An 18101-nucleotide genomic window follows, 5' to 3' on the forward strand; every position below is an offset into this window, starting at 1 on the left:
CTCTCCGCTCTCCCCGGTGGCCAGAGCGCCGGGGGGAGGGCGGAGAGCCCCCGGCAGCCAGAGCGCCAGGAGCAAGTTGGCGAGCCCAGCCGGGGCTCTCCGCTCTCCCTGGCGGCCAGAGCGCCGGGAGGAGGGCGAAGAGCCCGGCCAGGGCTCTCCACTCTCCCCGGCGGCCAGAGTGCCAGGGGGAGGGTGGAGAGCCCCCGGCGGCCAGAGCGTTGCGGGGAGGGCGGTGAGCGCGGCCAGGGCCCCGCTCTCCCCGGCAGCCGGAGCGCCACGGGGAGGGCGGCGAGCCCAGTCGTGGCCCCCTCACAGGCCAGAGCGCCCCGCCGTGCTGCTCCCCGCCAGGCGCCTCCCCAAGCACATGCTTGGTGGGATGGTGCCTGGAGCCGGCCCTGGGCATTGGAGAGGTAAATGGTAACCCGAGTGCCCACAAGTTTGGAACGCTGGAATAGAGTGTGCTAAGCAACTGGGGTGTTTTGGGGGTTAGCGCTGGCCTTGGGGGCATAGGGTCACTGGACCATAGGTCTCAGCTCTCAAAAGGGGGTGCTAAATAGAAGATCTGCACCCTAACAATAAGCCTAAAAACCCCAAGCCAGAGGCAATTCCTGGACTCTGCTCAGTCTTAGAAAGTTTAAAACGCATGGGCCCAAACACAGCTGCCAGGTGAGTGTCCAGCAGGCGGAGCTGTGACAGTCCTTAGACTGGCTTGATCGGGAATAAAGAAAAGACATGCAACTCAGACAAAGATGCATGAGAGAAAATAAAATGAGAAACATAATTTAAAACAATATCCTGAGAGTTATTTTGGTGAGTTCTGCCATGGTATAACATTACCTGGTTGCTTCTTTAAGAAGGAAGACATATAATTACAGTAGGCATATTTTCTTTTTAATAGAGAGTAATTTCTACTGTACTTGATATTGATTTCTGATATGGCTTTGGAAGGCTTGTGAAATTTTAGGTGGATGGATTTCTGACATACATTTCAGGTCTTGTTTTTCCCTGTCACACAAACTATGTAAAGGAACAGGCATGCAAAGATGTTTCTGGTTTTGGCACTGAATATATTGTACATAATGATTTACTTAGAGGGTTTGTGATATGGTAACTTGTATTTCTGTTATGGCAGTTGATATCAACTCAGCAGCACATGCAAGATTCCACTTCTGAATCCTGCTGAGTTGAACTGATTTCAGTGAGTTTGCATGGGTGTAATTGTGGGTAGCATTTGGCCCTCAGCTGTACTTTTGAACCTAAAACTCAAAAAGGAATAAAATAATGAAAATGCTGGCCTTGATTGTGCTAAGGCTGCTTTGCACCAGTGCTCTGGAGCATAGCATGTTCAACCCAGTGGAAGCTGGCCTCGCCCGATCCCTCACCCCACATAAGGGAATCCTCAACTGGTCCAGTAGTCCTCCTATGATATGCCCCCACTTGTATAGGGAATGTGATCAGGACAACCATATGCCCTGGCAGTCCCATCTGCCAGAATCATTCCAGTGGACTTTGGCTCCGTATTCTGCTGTGGGACCGGACTGAGGCCAGTGGCCTCACAATCATGAACCATAAAAGTGTCTGAAAGCCACCTTTATATATATCTGAGCTGCAGTAGGTACACAAAGACAGGAACCCAGGATCTGGCCACTATTTCTATTTTATGCAGTTTACCAAGGATTTCAAGCCTAACATTTAAATTAAAAATTAGCCAGTATATTATTGTTAATTATCTGCCACTTTAAAAAATATATATACTAAGTAAGAAAACATTAAGGCTGTTTTTAGCACAGCGAGCTTCAAGACCACAGGATGACATTATCGTATAAGCTCCGTCCTGATACTTAGACATCGGCTTCAAAACTACAAAGTAAAAGATGTTCTCTAATTTTGAGTCTGTCTTTCTGAACCCAAAGCCCTTTGCTGATCTCAAAGGTCTTTGTAAGATGTTTCATAAAGGCTTGATTGAAATGATAAACTAAATCCTAGGCAAGTTATCGGATGAATGTGAAACTAGGTCTGAATGACAGAGAACTTATTTTGGTATCTCTTTCTATTTATAGAAGAAGAAAAAACGCCAGAAAAGAAGCAGCGTATCTGATTTACTAATCATCTCTTCAGGTACTAATGTTGCTCTGCTTGCAAATTATGAAGTAAACCAATTCACTAAGGGCTAAAGCCTGCCCTTACAAAGAAGACAGAGCACCAGTGAACAGTTTTAGGGTGGCTCTGTGTATTGTCAGAGCAGGAAATTTATAACATATCCTGGATGGTTCTATTACCTTTTCAGTTGCACCAAAAGTGGCCATGGGAAGGTTTCTTCCTGAAGTGACTGTTGCTCTTCTTAGCTCTATTGTGATTAGGTTTCCCAGCCACACAAAATCCTTGAATATTGGATTTTGCTTCTGGATCTCCACTGAAAGATGTGTAAAAATCTTATGTAGCCAGGGAGGGCCTAGCAGTCAACAGATTTGAAAAGGCTTGTGTGTAGTGTTTGTTCCACTAGAGTAAAATAAGTTACACTCAGGAGCCCAGATTCTCCCTGTCTAGTATAGGGAGGTATAATTTGCTGATGAGGGCCTGGGCATCGAAAGGAAGATTCACCTTGAGAGAGGTTAGTGGTGTTCATGTCACCAGCTTGCTTGCCCTCCCTCATAGTTTCCGCTGGTGGGAGACAGCTTTGATTTCTGGCTGAGGCTCTACAGAAGACCTGACCAAGGCCAGACTGGGCTGCAAGGCAACCAGACATTTTGCCAGTGAGCCTGTCCCTGTGCATGGCAACGGGGCTGGTCTATTCCCACCCAGACACCATGAGTACCTCTATTTCTGTTTTGGCTCTCCGTTTTCCACTGTCCTGTGGCACTGATATATTGAGCTGTTGTATAGCAGTGCTGCATTTGGTCCAATATGGGAATTGCTCCTATCATTTCTTGGCTGATGCAGCTAGTTTTAATGGTGATTTCTATACACGAAGCTCCTACTACAGGCACAGCTCCTCATCGAGCTATTCCAGTGCCCTGCTGCACCTCTGAAGAGCTTTCTCTTCAGGCTCACAGGGAAGAGTGAGAACTGGATGGTTTAGTGTGGTAAGTCAATGACTGATTGGTTCAGGGTGACTGGATGGCTGATTGGCTGGCTGTGGCTGGGAATTGGTTACAGTATGAGTGAAGAGGAGATTAGTGGTTTATCTGCACAGGAAGGTAGTGCGGAATAAGCAAGGATGCGAATTTAAAGCACAATAGCTATTCCATGCTAACTTTGAAAGTGGAGTCACCTAAACTGAACAAAGGTACTCTTAAGCCTTGTCTACACTTACAGCGGCATGTAGATGTAACTGTACATGTAACTGTACACTGCAGTGAAAGGCAACTACATCCACACTTGTCACTGTTGCAGTGGGTAGCTACCTGCCGCAGTGAAAGGCTCTGGTAGTAGGGAGACTGTAGAGAAAGGCTCCAGCAGAGGGGAGACACTCTGGCAGCTCCCCACGTGGAGGCAGCAGGACATTACACTGTTAAAAATAGTGTAGCCGTGTAGATTTGGGAAGCAATGCTCGGGCACATAGGCACATAGGGCATTCTATTCTACCCTACTTGACTAAGTTGTGCATCACCATCTACAATGCCATTTATACCTGTGCTAGCTGAGCATGCAGTGTCTGTACTCTACATGCCAATTGCCACTATGTAGACCTCCCCTTAATACAGAATAAGAGCGTCCATATAGAAAGTTATTGTGGAATAGCTATTCAGGCTATTTCCTCACATAGACAATCTCTATGAAAGGGAGAAAGAAAGTGGGATAGTGAATGGGGTGGGGGGAGTGCTGAAATTGATAAAAAAGCAAAGGTCAAAGTGAGAAACTAATGAAGAGAAAATAGAAGCAAAGAAAACTGAGAAGAATCAAAAGCTCAGGAGAATCATAGAATATCAGGGTTGGAAGGGAACTCAGGAGTTCATCTAGTCCAACCCCCTGCTCAAAGCAGGACCAATTCCCAGACAGATTTTTACCCCAGTTCCCTAAATGGCCCCCTCAAGGGTTAAACTCACAATCCTGGGTTTAACAGGCCAATGCTCAAACCACTGAGCTATCCCTCCCCGCTAGGAGGCCTGCAGGAGAGAGAGCAATAAATAGGGCAAGACTTGAAGCAGATTTGGATCAAAATAATAAATCTGAAGGAGCTGGACGTACAGACTTCAAAGGAAATTCAGTTAGTTGAATTTAGTCCCACCTCAGTGACTGGAATCTCTAATCTATGTATGTGAAAAAGGTGGTCATCCTGACCAAGTCTTTTTATGTCACCAGCCTGAGGGATGCTTTTGCCATCTCCAGACCTACCTTCATTTTTTAATTACAGTTGAGCCCTCCTGTAAGGGCAAATCCTGCACCCCTCCTCCCCAGACATGCATGCCCAGTCTACTCCTGGGGGGATCCTACGCCACTGATCAATGCAAAATTTTGCAGAAATTAATATTGTGTGCACAAAATTTCCTTTCCCCCACAGAAATGAGCTGTAGTGCTGCTGGCCACCACTATGGGCCACTGGACTCAGTAGAGCCCAGCTTGTATTTAGAAAACACTGCTAGGTGGAGGGAGAGGGAGCTAGAAGGTTCCTGGCAGCTGCAGTTCCCAGCATGCCCTTAGGGAAGGAGAGGGTGGTGCATGGGAAACTCCATGCAAGCCTGGGACCGAGCATCAGGCTGTTTCTCCCTCTGGATCCCTGGGCTCTGGGTGGGAGGGGGACGGGTGTCTGGGTGAGGGGGGCCCCGCAGCTGGGCGCTCAGGGCGGGTATCTGGTTCAAGGGGGGGCCACGACTGGGCTCTGAGGAGGAAGGGGACAGAGAAACAGGATCTGAGTTGTCACAGAGGTTTCTTTAACTCTCTACTCCTGGGGGAATTTTTATGTGTGTCTGTATTGTTACAGTCATACTTGCTGACAGGTTTTTTTAAATAAATTACCAAAATAATTGAACCTGGCATGATTACGTAGTGTTATTTTGACAAATAAAATTTGCAGAATTTTAAAATATTGTGTGCAGAATTTTTAGTTTTTTGGTGCCGAATTGCCCCAGGAGTACCAAACCCAGTGTAACCAGTGTGCTTCCATTGTGCTGGGGAGTATTCAGAATGCAGAGCTCCTGGAACACTGTGGAGCTGTGCTCAGTGGAGGCAATAGAGTTTAGAGCCACCACTCTATAGATCCAGTAGCCAACCCCCGCCAACCCTCCCCACACACACTGTAGCTTTGCGGAGGAGAAGATTTTCCCCAAAGGAAAGCCATTATTTTCCCACAGAAAAATGTATTGTTCGTTATATCCTGCGTTGCAATTAACAGATTTGCAGCTTTCTTTCTATTTCACTGTCGATGGAGTTTCCCTATATGTGAGTTCCATATATGTGATTTCTGTTTCTTAGGACTAGATTGAGGCTTCATTTCTATGGTGCTTTTACTGTCTGCATTTCTCATTTTAATTTTAGTATTTATTAAAATTGGGTGCAAGTGTGAGTCATGCTCCTTAACCCAAGCTGATTAACCAGTCAGAAAGAATAGTTATTCATTGCTAATACAAACATTTCTACTCTATGTTTGGGTTTAGGGGCTCTCTTATCTACATAATGTGACAGGTAAAAGCATCTAATCAGTTTAAAATAATCCATCCTTGAAAAGCACCCTACTTCCTGAACTGATTTTGCATGCAATTTATAGAACAAACAAGCAAATCATGGTGATGTAGCTCACGAATATCATCTTAAATATAGTTATATTCTATGCTAGTGGCCTGTGCTCTTTGACATTGGAGCCATTGTAAGCCCTAAGTGTCAAACAGGTATTCTGCTGTTACACCACTTGCTGTTTAGTCATAGAATCATAGACCGCAAGGGTCAGCTAGTCTAAACCCCTTCCAAGATAAAGAATTTAGTTGGGAATTGGTCCTGCTTTGAGCAGGGGGTTGGACTAGATGACCTCATGAGGTCCCTTCTGACCTTGATATTCTATGATTTGTTGGGTCTAAACCAGGGGTAGGCAACCTACGGCACGTGTGCCAAAGGTGGCACGTGAGCTGATTTTTGATGGCCCGCTGCGCAGGCTAAGCGGTTCAGCCCACCGCCACTCTGGGGTTCCCGCTGCTGACCCCTGGCCAGCTGGGGTCCTGTCGCCAGTCCCACTCAGCACCCACTGCCGGCCTGGGTTAAGGAACCCCAGGCTGGCAGTGGGTTGAGACCCCAGCTGGCAGAAGCCAGTGGCCGAAACCCCAGAGCGGCAGTGGGCTGAGCTGCTCAATCGCTGCTCTGGGGTTCCAGCTGCTAGCCCTTGCCATCCAGGGTCCCCCCAGCCCCAGCCCCACTCACCTTGCTTCCGGTTGGAGTTCCAGTGCAGGCCTCCTGCCAGACAGGGTCCAGGCCTCCAGCCCTGCTCAGCCCTATCAGCCGCCAGTTCCACTCACCTCAGCTGCTGATCTGGGGTTCCAGCCGGTTAACAACTGATTACTCAGAAGCCTGTGTGCAGCTTAAAGTATCCAAATAGGTGCCAGACATTGGAAAACTCAGCAAGGAAAAGCAAGGGCAAGGATCACACTAAACTGATAAGATCTGCATTTTAATTTAATTTTAAATAAAGCTTCTGAAACATTTTGAAAACCTTGTTTACTTTACATATAACAGTAGTTTGGTTATATACTATAGACTCATAGAGAGACCTTCTAAAAAACGTTAAAATGTATTACTGGCATACGAAGCCTTAAATTAGAGTGTATAAATGAAGACTCGGCACACCACTGCTGAAAGGTTGCCGACCCTTGGTCTAAACCATCCAAGGCAGATGGCTATCCAGACTCTTTTTGAAAACCTCCAGTGAAGGTGCTTCCACAACTTCCCTAGGGAGTTTGTTCTATTGTCCTACTGTTCTTATAGGAAGTTTTTACTGAGATCTAAATCTGCTATGCTATAGTTTGAACCCATTGCCTCTTTTCCTGTCCTCTGTTGCAAGAGAGAACAACTTTTCTCCATCTTTTTTATGGCATCCTTTCAAAGTATTTGAAGACTGCTATCATGTCCCACCCTTAATCTCCTCTTTTCCAAACTAAACATACCCAGTTCCTTCAGTCTTTGCTCATATGTCTTGCATTCCATCCCTTTCATCATCTTTGTCACTTGCCTCTGGATCCTTTCCAGTTTCTCTCCATCCTTTCTATACATTGATGACCAAAATTGAACATAGTACTCTAGCTGAGGGCTAACTAGTGCCGAATAGAGCGGTACTGTGTCACTTCCCGTGACTTGTATGCTATGGCTCTGTTAATGCAACCTATAATTGCATTTGTTGTTTGTTTTTTTGCAACAGCATCACATTGCTGACTCACGTCAAGTACATAGCGTCTAGGGGCACAGATTCCTTAATAATCAAAGGAATGCGGAGAAGGAGCAGCTAAACTCACCATGCAACTTCCTTCGGTGGTTTGGAATCTAAAACTCAGCCTAGCTTTTCACTTTTTTGCAGTAATGGTGAGGGAAGAGAGAAAGATCAGCATGAAGGGAGTCTCTTTTGCAAAGCTGCCTAGTTAACTGGCTGCCCAGAGATAGAGGGAGGCACAGGAAAATATTCCAGTGCAAATGTTAAAAACTATTATGCCACTTATGTCTTTTATTTTGGTTGAAATCTATAGGCTCAATGCTCTTCTTCCTGACTGCAAAGAGCACTAGACAATGCAACAGTCCGAAGCAGAGTAGTGTCTGTACTCTGTGTCATGCATCACTCTCAACCTGCTGCTCTGCACCCTTCAAATCAGTGAGCTTTTAACAGTAAATGAGAAAAAAAACCAACAAGGATAGGCAGGCAGCGAGGAACAGTGGGGCCATTGCCACTGAATTCATTTTCATTGTACCATATTGGTCTTCAAATGGCAAATTGTTAGCTCACCTCCCAAAGCCGGATTTTCTCCTGCAGTAATAAAAGACTATACAATATAATTTATTTTGCAAGTTAGAAAATCAGGCACACCGAATTATGCAACACATAGCACCTTCCCACCTGAGCAGGGTGACTCTGGCAGCTGTAGAGAACCACTTAGCCTCCAAGTGCATGCTTCTGCCCATTGTAGATGTCCAAAGATTCACCTATACCTGCACCATGGAGGAACAAGTTATACCCCCCCACTGGAATGATCAGGAAGAAACTCCACTTCTGTTCAGACAGGCAGAATGTCCAACATAGTACTTTTGTGCTGATATTAACATTTTAGGCATTCTTGCTCCATTTAATTTTAATCAGTTGTCATTTTGGATCCAGGATGATATAAGAAGAAGATTGATGGAATTCAGTTACAGGAGTTCTATTTTAGCAGAACATTTTTAAAATAAAAAATGTAATAAAATATTGAGTAAGTGTTTTTATTTGTAAATAATTCATGGTGAGCTCCTAACCTGGGAAAAGCATATTACACAATTAACAGCTTTGCCACACTTACTCCTGTTGATTAAGGAACTACTCAGCATGAGTAAACATGGCCCTATATCAGCTCTGGAGATTGGTTTATTTATATTAGTCATTAACTGTGGCATTAATGCTGCAAATCTATAGAATAAGATGCTTGTCAGATAACTGTTTAGGAAAATTGATAATTGTTTAGCTTTTGTGCATGCATAAATCAAAAGGTGCTGAACACATCTAGAAATGAGTAAAGCTAACTTTTAATTCTCATAGAAACAATCCACTGGAATGAAAAAAAATGATGGACAGTGATGCCAACAAATAGGGTTGCCAATTTTGGTTGGACGTATTCCTGGAGGTTTCCTCACATTACATAATCTTTATTAAAGATTAATCTTTAATTCCTGGAGACTCCAGAGCAATCCTGGAAGGTTGGAAAGCCTAGCAACAAAGCATATTTTTAAAAGAAAGATAAAGACCTAAAAATTGTGTCAAATTCAGAGCTTCAAAGAAGTTATTTGCTTATGTCAAAACGACCACTTAAGGAGGTTCTTAAATGGACAAGGCCAGAGTCTGATCCCACACCGTGCCTCATACGAGCAAACCCTTGATACAAGACTAATCCCAGTGAAGTCAGTAGGAATACTTACATGAGTACGGCCAGTAGAAATTGGTCTCTGTCAGTACCTTAATATCCTCTCTCATATATTTGTTTTATTGTTTAACAGTACACAACATAAATATGTTTCGCAAATTGTATGGCAAAGTTGTAACTGATGGCTTTATGCCATGCCATAAGCCCTCACTCAGGATTCCATATATGGAGCTATGTTATTCAATCAGACTTTAAGCATAATTCTACATTCAGATGAGAATATGGATGACTTGAGCATCTGTGAAGGACAACAAGGGACAGCTTATCTTTTACACCATATTTGAAGGGTTTAGGAGTCTGCTCTGTATCTGAACTTGAGCCAGCACCACTCTTGCTCTCTTCCTCTGTTGCCCCATTATACGCAAACCCTGCATGGCTGATTGTTGTGTTACAACCACTGACTGGCACAGTCCCAACTTTATTGCTAATGTATAGATGCACCCTTCACTCACACTCCTCCCTAACTCCCCATGAGGGAAGTCTCATCTTACTAGCTCATAGATATAAGCTAATAGTGGAAAGGGAGGATGTCTCAATGTATTGAACACAATGAAAAAAGGGAAAAGCCAAAAGAGTAAGTTGGCCACAGCCACTCCCATGAGCCTCATTCTCCCCAAATTTGTAGATTTTCCTAAATCATCAACCAAGCTAAATTAAGAGAGTACATTCTTCTGATGCTGGTGATCAGGACAACATCACTCCTCATTGAAGTAGCACCCATCAGCAGTCCATCTTTGGCAGATCCATATACAATTGGCTAACAAGCTGATGTACCTATCAATTTTTCTAAACATTTTTTATTGATCACTGGCCAAATGTTGGTTGCTAGGTTCAGATATTTCACTACTGGTCTCTCTCTAGATAATATCAAACTCAAAGGCATGCCTTTCAATTAATTAAAAAAGGTGGTCCTTATCTAGCTATGGATTCCACAGTACCTCCCCTCCCAAGAGATGGAGTACCACAACAAGACCAGTGAAGATAGGGGCAGTCCACTGTGGAGGAACAATCTCCATCTTAGCTGAACTTAATAGATACTGTTTTCAAATAGATTTCAAAATAAATATGAATCCACTCTCACAGTGTTATAAACTGATTTCCAATGTAAACCAGGCCAGGAAAGGCTAGGTGATTTATAGGGGGAGTGAAGACTGGATACACCCTTTTTACTGCTAGTAGAGATCCTGGACAGCACACCTGTTGGTGCCCCATAATGCAAAGAGGATACAGTCTGCCTACTTGTGGTATATTTATGCCTCTGGTCATCTTCTGTGTAAGTTCCATTTGGCAGCATGCACTTGAAGTGGCAGATAAAGGTAATTCTTCACCCCCCAATAGTCTAGCTGAGTGATACGCAGACTGAGGCTCTGGAGCCACAAGTAGCCCTTTACACGATCCATTGTCTACAGCCAAGCACTGAGGTACAACCGCATCTGCTCCAACCCCTCAGACAGAGACCAACACCTACAAGATCTTCATCAAGCATTCTCAAAACTATGATACCCACACAAGGAAATAAAGAAACAAATCAACATAGCCAGACGTGTACCCAGAAGCCTCCTGCTACAAGACAGGCCCAAAAAAGAAACCAACAGAACTCCACTGGCCATCACCTACAGTCCTCAGCTTAAATCTCTCCAATGCATCATCAGTGATCTACAACCCATCCTGGACAATGATCCCTCACTTTCACAGACCTTGGGAGGCAGGCCAGTCCTTGCCCACAGACAACCCGCCAACCTTAAGCATATTCTCACCAGAAACCACACACCGCACCATAACAACTCTAACTCAGGAACCAACCCATGCAACAAACCTCGATACCAACTCTGCCCACATATCTACACCAGCAACACCAGCACAGGACCTAACCAGATCAGCTACAACATCACCGGCTCATTCACCTGCACGTCCACCAATGTTATATATGCCATTATGTGCCAGCAATGCCCCTCTGCTATGTACATTGGCCAAACTGGACAGTCACTACGCAAGAGGATAAATGGACACAAGTCAGATATCAGGAATGGCAGTATACAAAAACCTGTAGGAGAACACTTCAACCTCCCTGGCCACACAGTAGCAGATGTAAAGGTAGCCATCTTACAGCAAAAAAACTTCAGGACCAGACTCCAAAGAGAAACTGCTGAGCTCCAGTTCATTTGCAAATTTGACACCATCAGATCAGGATTAAACAAAGACTGTGAATGGCTATCCAACTACAGAAGCAGTTTCTCCTCCCTTGGTGTTCACACCTCAGCTGCTAGCAGAGCACCTCACTCTCCCTGATTGAACTAACCTCGTTATCTCCATACTGATTTATACCTGCCTCTGGAAATTTCCATTACTTGCATCTGAAGAAGTGAGGTTCTTACCCACGAAAGCTTATGCTCCCAATACTTCCGTTAGTCTTAAAGGTGCCACAGGACCCTCTGTTGCTTTTTACAGATTCAGACTAACATGGCTACCCCTCTGATACTTAGCCCTTTAATGTGTCTCCTGCAGCTCTTTGCAGCATAGGATATTAAAACACTGTGTGATTTAATTATTAACCAGTCAAAGCTGTTAACCAATCAGGATGCTTTTACTATGTTATTAACCAACAAAGTTATCAACTTTCACTAAATTATTAACTTATTTTCTGTGAGAATAATATATATATATATACACACACACAGACATGCTAAATATTTCCCATCATACTGTTTAAATATGAATAGTACTATAGTAAATGAAACAATGAATTCAGACTACTGTGGCTCTTTTGGTTAATGCTGATCACTAATTTGGCCCCTGAACGACGGAGGTCTGAGAATCACTGATCTAGCTCCAGAGTGCTGATAAGAGAGTCTGCAGCACCGGGGATGATGCAGACACATTTTATTAAATGACATTTTGCATTATGCAGTGTGCTTTTGTAATAGTCTGAATCTGGATTTTTTTTAAGTTACAGCTCGCATAACATCCCAAAAATGTTTCTTGATTTTATTCAAACAAATGTTAACACTTTGTGTTAAATATTATTGTCACCTGCCTATGACAAGCCACTAGTCTACAAGGTAACGTAATTCTCCTGAAGGAAGGATTAAGACATTCTTTTTTGTCCTATTAAAATACATGATACTGAAACGGGATTGTCTCAGACAGAATGCAGAATTGTTACTGATTCATAGCACTGCAGTTTTCCCTCCGTTATACAATTCCTTGCACTCTGATTGGTTTTGGTCCTGATTTGCATGTAGGCCTGATTTATGTAATCACTGCTCGGGTATTTCTCAATATCTGCACAGTATGCAAATCCCTGGATCTTGATAGGCTGACAGACATTAATAGCCATTCAAAATGAAAGGATTTGCATAATCGCTGTACCATTATGTGGTGGCGGGGAAAGAAGATAATAAGGAAGGTAGAAGGAAAAGGAAGTGGCAAAGTAGGATGATAGCAGGAGAAAGATCTGAAAAAATATATTTTCACATATCTATGTTTAAGTTACTTCTCAGCATTTTGGCATGTTCTACCTTCAATATTTATTTTCTTCTCGTTAAGTTAACATCTGACTATTTCATTAAAAAAAATTCAGTGTAAGAACAATTGCACAATAACTTAGTAATAACCATATCCTGGGCTAATGAACCTCTCTGTCTTATTCACTGGGGGGTTATTCAGCAAAGGATACAGATATTACCTTGTAAAAAGGAAGCAGCCTCATGTTATAACTTAATAATAAAAGATGCACTGTTTTAATATCCCATTGACTTAAGCTATTGTGTTTTTCAGAAAAAAATACTGGCCTGATTCTAGTTGTGGCCTCCATGCCTTATCATAATACAAATAAATACTAACTATGAGAAGAAGAGTCCACATAACCCGCAGAGGGTACCTGTCATTCTTTCTCTTTCTTTCCGTCTACTGCCTCCTTTTTCATATTCTCAGACTCTCTCCTCTCCCTCGAAAGAACAGAGAGGGGCCTTGTCTCAGGGGAAGGAAAGGAGCGATGGGGATTTTGAAAGAATGAGAGGGAAAAGAGAGGATGCATTGTAGCAGTAGCTGCATTCTGGACTAACCTGGCTTTTCTATTGGCTGCCTTATTCACAGATTTCAGGCAGCAAGCTCACAGCTCCAACTGCAGTCAGCTCCTGCTGAAGATGAGAGGAAGTCAGTCAGATGGGAGTGTGCACTCTATACAGCTGAAGGGAAGACATCTAACTAGGTCTGTATAACACAATCAGTTGTATGGATATTGGCCCAATAGTCACAATGGAGGTAGAAAGAGAGAGCACATTGATCACATCTGCAGGTGACACAAAGCTGAGGTGAGTTGCAAACACTTTGGAGGACAGAGCTAAAATTCAAAGGCATCTTGATAAATTGGAGAACTGTGTTGCAGACAACAAAATGAAATTCAACAAAGACAAATGTAAGGTGCTACACATAGGGAAGAAAAATCAAATGCACAAATACAGAATGGGGGATAACTGGCTTGGCAGCAGCACTGCCAAGACGCTATGTACTTGAGAGGGTTTCTGTGAAAATGTCTCCTTTTTTAAGTGCTTCAGCAACTCCTGATATCAAACAAAATAAAATGAGTATCTCAAATCAGGGCCAGCCATTAGACATGTGCTGAGTAAGTGCATAGCTGTACAGGCCCATGCTCTTTGGAAGATGGATTTGTTTTCTTCTCCTTTTCCTTGTATTCAGTGCTTACGCTATGGTGATTGGCACTGTGACCTAGACTCACAAAAGACGTAACTCGTTGAGAGGGGCAGGATTTAGGACAAACCCCTTTCCTCGGCACTTATTGGCTATTTTAGGGTATGTCTATACTACCTGCCGGATTGGCGGGCAGCAATTGATCCAGCGGGGGTTGATTTATCGCGTCTAGTCTAGATGCAATAAATCGACCCCCGAGCACTCTCCCGTCTACTCCTGTACTCCATTAGTGCGAGTGGCGGAGTAGACGTGGGAGCAGCAGCAGACAACTCACCACAGTGAAGACACCGCGGTCAGTAGATCTAAGTATGTCGACTTCAGCGACGTTATTCACGAAGCTGCAGTTGCGTAACTTAGATCGATTCCCCCCACACACACACCACCACAACTGTAGACCAGGCCTTAGGTAGCTCCCAGCTCCACATGCTGTCTTTCATTAACTCCGTTGCTAAGTACCTACCTCTCCCCATGTATTGTATAGGGAGCGTGAGCACCTAACTTGGGTTGTGCATTCCACCAGGTGGCAGGGCACCTAAAACTTAGCACTACAAAGCTCAGTGTTGGAGCACCTAAAGTACACATTGTGAATCTAGCCCTGTATCAGTACCATAGACTGATTACTTGCCATTCCAAAGGTTATTCCTCTTTCTCTCCCTAGCTGTCTCTATATAAAATATTTAAAGGAAAAATATCTGATTAGCAAGAATGGCACATGCTGTCAATAGAGAAAAAAGTCACATCCGTTTAGTTGCTTTCTGTGTATGAGTTTGAAAAGGAAACCCACAGCACTACTACTTAAGCAGTCAGGATCCTGAATCTTAAGAATAAAATAAAGTACCTACAGTTGCAAAGAGAGTTGTTGTTTGTTTAAATTCCAGGCTCAAATGAATCTGGAGGTTCTTGGAAAGCTCATGATATTTGTCAGTTTCTATCACAGGTCAAAATACATTCAAGCTTTTTCAATGGGCATTGAAACCATATTTTATATACTGTAGCTATGGAGTGAGCTAGTTCTGTCTGCCTGCCATGCATTGAATGTTTACATTATTAACATTCTTTGTTGCTCTGTAAAGATAGCTGAGATGTTCATATTTATGCTATAGTTTTAGGGAAAATGTATTCAAGAAACCATGCAAACTTTTAGCTGAAAGATTAGAAAATGATTTAACCAAATACTGGTTTTCTTCTGTCTTAAGCAGAGAGGGAGAGAAATTCTAAAATGATTTCTGTGACCCCAGCCATAATTCTGTTTTATCAACCCAAACATGTATATGATTTACTATGTTTTATTGTCAGTGTTAAAATATGCAAAAACTACTTTTCATTATCTTAGAATACTTTTCCCTTCAGATTTTATTAAAGCTGAATCTTTTCTGTTATTATATGAAATTTTATGTATGGGAAAATAGTATTCTGCCCGTTTATCTCCATTTCCATTTATGTAGGGCTAGATTAAGAGAGCAGCCACTTAGTACTTGGCCACTTTTTGACTGCGGGATTAGGATTCTGATCCCCCTCTTCCAGTCCCCAAGCTGAACTATTTGTTTGGTGTCCACATTAGACCTGCAAAGTCACTTTCTTGTTCAGTGTTTCTGATCTGTGTGCCCTTCTGCCTAAAGCACACAGATGAAGTGGGGAAGATGAGCACTGAAAGAGGTGCAGTCCATTGATTGGTACTCAGGTCTCTATTCTGCCCATGTGCTTCAGGCAGAAAGAAGTACTGAATCTAGAATTTAAATAGACTCTCACATAAATAAGAAATCACATCAGCAGCAGGCTAGCAGCAAGCTCTTCTTTGCCGTCCTTATGCAGGGAGACAAATTTAGTAGGGCTGCCATCCCATAATGAATGTGATAAACTGTGAAGCCATTTAATAAGCTGTGTGTACTCATGAACATTTCGTCAGCTTGTCTGAATTTTTCTAGCATTCCAAACCTCTGAGCACGTTCAAACAACCAGCATTAAATAAAAAATAAATAAATAACTTGTTAGAGAATGTAAGAATGGCCATACTGGGTCAGATCAGTGGTCCATCTAGCCAACTAGCCTGTCTTCCAACAGTGACTAGTGCCAGATGCTTCAGAGAGAGTGCACAGAACAGAGCAATTATAAAGTGATCCTTCCCCTGTCATGCAGTCCCATCTTCTAGCAGTCAGAGGTTTAAATGCTTCATTCTTTCTCCCCCACATATGTGGCATTTCATGCCCCTCCACCAAATTTCATTAGTCATAAGTGCAAGACTGGCAGTATTCAGTGCTGCACCACTGACAGTTTAAGATCTAACATCTCATAATCCTGCTAGAAACAAGAATTGGAAAGGAAGAGTCCCATTTTTACAGAGGGGGACACAGTACTTCTTGCTAGTCCTGGAATCTATCTGTCTATCACTAGGGCTGGTCAGTATTTTCCCATCAAGACTGTTTTTCAAAAGAAAAATGGGTTTTCAATAAAATGAATTTTTTCACAAAAATGTCTGCTTTGGTCTCGTTCCTGGAGGAACACCTGAATGAGACTGCCAGTTGGATAAGTCAGAGCTATCTGGTCCTCAACCCTAGTGTGACCCGAGTTGTGAGGCACCTCACCACCACCTCCCCTTAGTGAGAAGTAGTCTTGACTCTGCTTGCTGTGGATCAGCTCCCTGAAACCACCGGCCTCTGACAACACAAGCACTGCCTTCCACGCTTCTGCAGGTCTCGTTCACTCTGTACAAGTACCAACAGGCACATACCAACCCCCAAATTCTTGGAACATTCCTTGCAGTGACCAGCCCCTTATCCGCAACACTCACAGAATTACCAGGTCTCTTATTCCCAAAGGACAGGTGCACGCTAGCTTATATGCTTCAAATCAAGACCATAACTTTGCTTAACACCACAGCACTGAGATATATTTATAGTGAAAACAAAATAAGTTTATTATCAAAGACTAGAGATTCAGGAGATTGTGAGTAAGGCTATTGGAAACAAATGGTAAAACCAAATGATAGCATGCTTTCCAGAGATCAAAATGAACAAGTTACTGTTTTGTCTAAAGAAGCTTATCTCATCCAAAGTTCTTGCTAATTTTTTCAATCAGGCCTTGTTGAAGCTCCTTTTTTGTGAAACAAAACCACTGTCCTTTTACTTCCTAGGTGAGGGATAGCTGGATGTATCCTCTGCCGCTCAAATATAGTCAATCAAACCTTTGAAGTATACCTCAAGATACAGTTCTCTTCCCCCGCTGTGTTTCTCTTCCCATTAGTTTCTTTCTGAAGTTCTTTCTTACATTCCTTCATTTGCATTCAGTTTGGACTGGGATCCATTGTGAACCAATATTCAATGTACATGTAAACAGATGAACAGACAGTGCCTGCCTGACAGAAAACCTGTTTTTCACCTTTGCTTGTGACTAATACCTTGATACAGACTTTAAGAACATAGTTTCGGTATATATCCATAACTCTTTACATAGCATCTGTACATACATTTCGCAATGATATTGATGACAAGTGTGACACCAGCTTTCATTTGAGACCTTACATGACATTCTTTGGTGAACCAGAATGTGCATGCCAGGATCAAGAGATTCCTGTAATCCTCCTGTGCTTCCTTGCCAATTGGCATTAAGAGGTTCTAGGGTCACACCTGGGAAGTCAAAAGTGTTGTTGTTGGACTGGGACTGTTTTTCATGACTCACTCCTCCTTTGTGGCTCCTTCTGATTGCAGGGACTTGTTTGAAGGTTGTGAACTAGGGTAAAACTCTTGGTATCATTTTTTACTGCATGCTATGCCTGGAAAGCCATGTGTCAGATGTAGCTTGGAAACGGGGGTTTCAGCTACACTATTCATGTAGATTGTACCTTTATTTATCTTGTGATAACCTGGCAACAGCACGTATGCCCTTTAAGCTTGATTTTTATAATTCTTCTCTGCTGGGTTATCAACAAGGCTGATCCACTGCTTGCAAATCATTCAGAACACATCAGCACAACTGCACCTGTGTTTGATCTGTCATTATCATGTGCGGCCTGCTTTGCACTCTTCACATTGGCTGTCTGTGAAATGGCGGATTCAGTATAAAATTAGCTTTAATGGTTTATAAAGCTCCAAATGGGCTTTGCCCTGGTTATATTTGAGACCTCCTCCTTGGATCTCCACTGGATGGATTTTTGTGCTCAGATACCACCTGGTGTTTTTTTAGGGATTCCCCCATCACATCTGAAGTCGGTTGGCAATTGAGTATTTGCTGTGCTCCCTGCAAATTGCTCCCTCCTGAAATCCAGCTCATTTCATCTCTCCCACTTTTAAAATATGCCTGAAAACTTTTTTTTTT

The 18101-nt window shown here is 43.1% G+C and overlaps 1 protein-coding gene across 1 annotated transcript in view; it reads right to left on the reverse strand.

The window, feature by feature from the left end:
* Positions 1 to 18101, reverse strand: part of KCNC2 (potassium voltage-gated channel subfamily C member 2) — a 360476-nt gene that overhangs the window by 117744 nt on the left and 224631 nt on the right. The gene's annotated exons all lie outside the window — the stretch shown is intronic.

The sequence above is a fragment of the Malaclemys terrapin genome, chromosome 1 (genome assembly GCF_027887155.1).
Source record: "Malaclemys terrapin pileata isolate rMalTer1 chromosome 1, rMalTer1.hap1, whole genome shotgun sequence".
NCBI lineage: Eukaryota > Metazoa > Chordata > Testudines > Emydidae > Malaclemys > Malaclemys terrapin.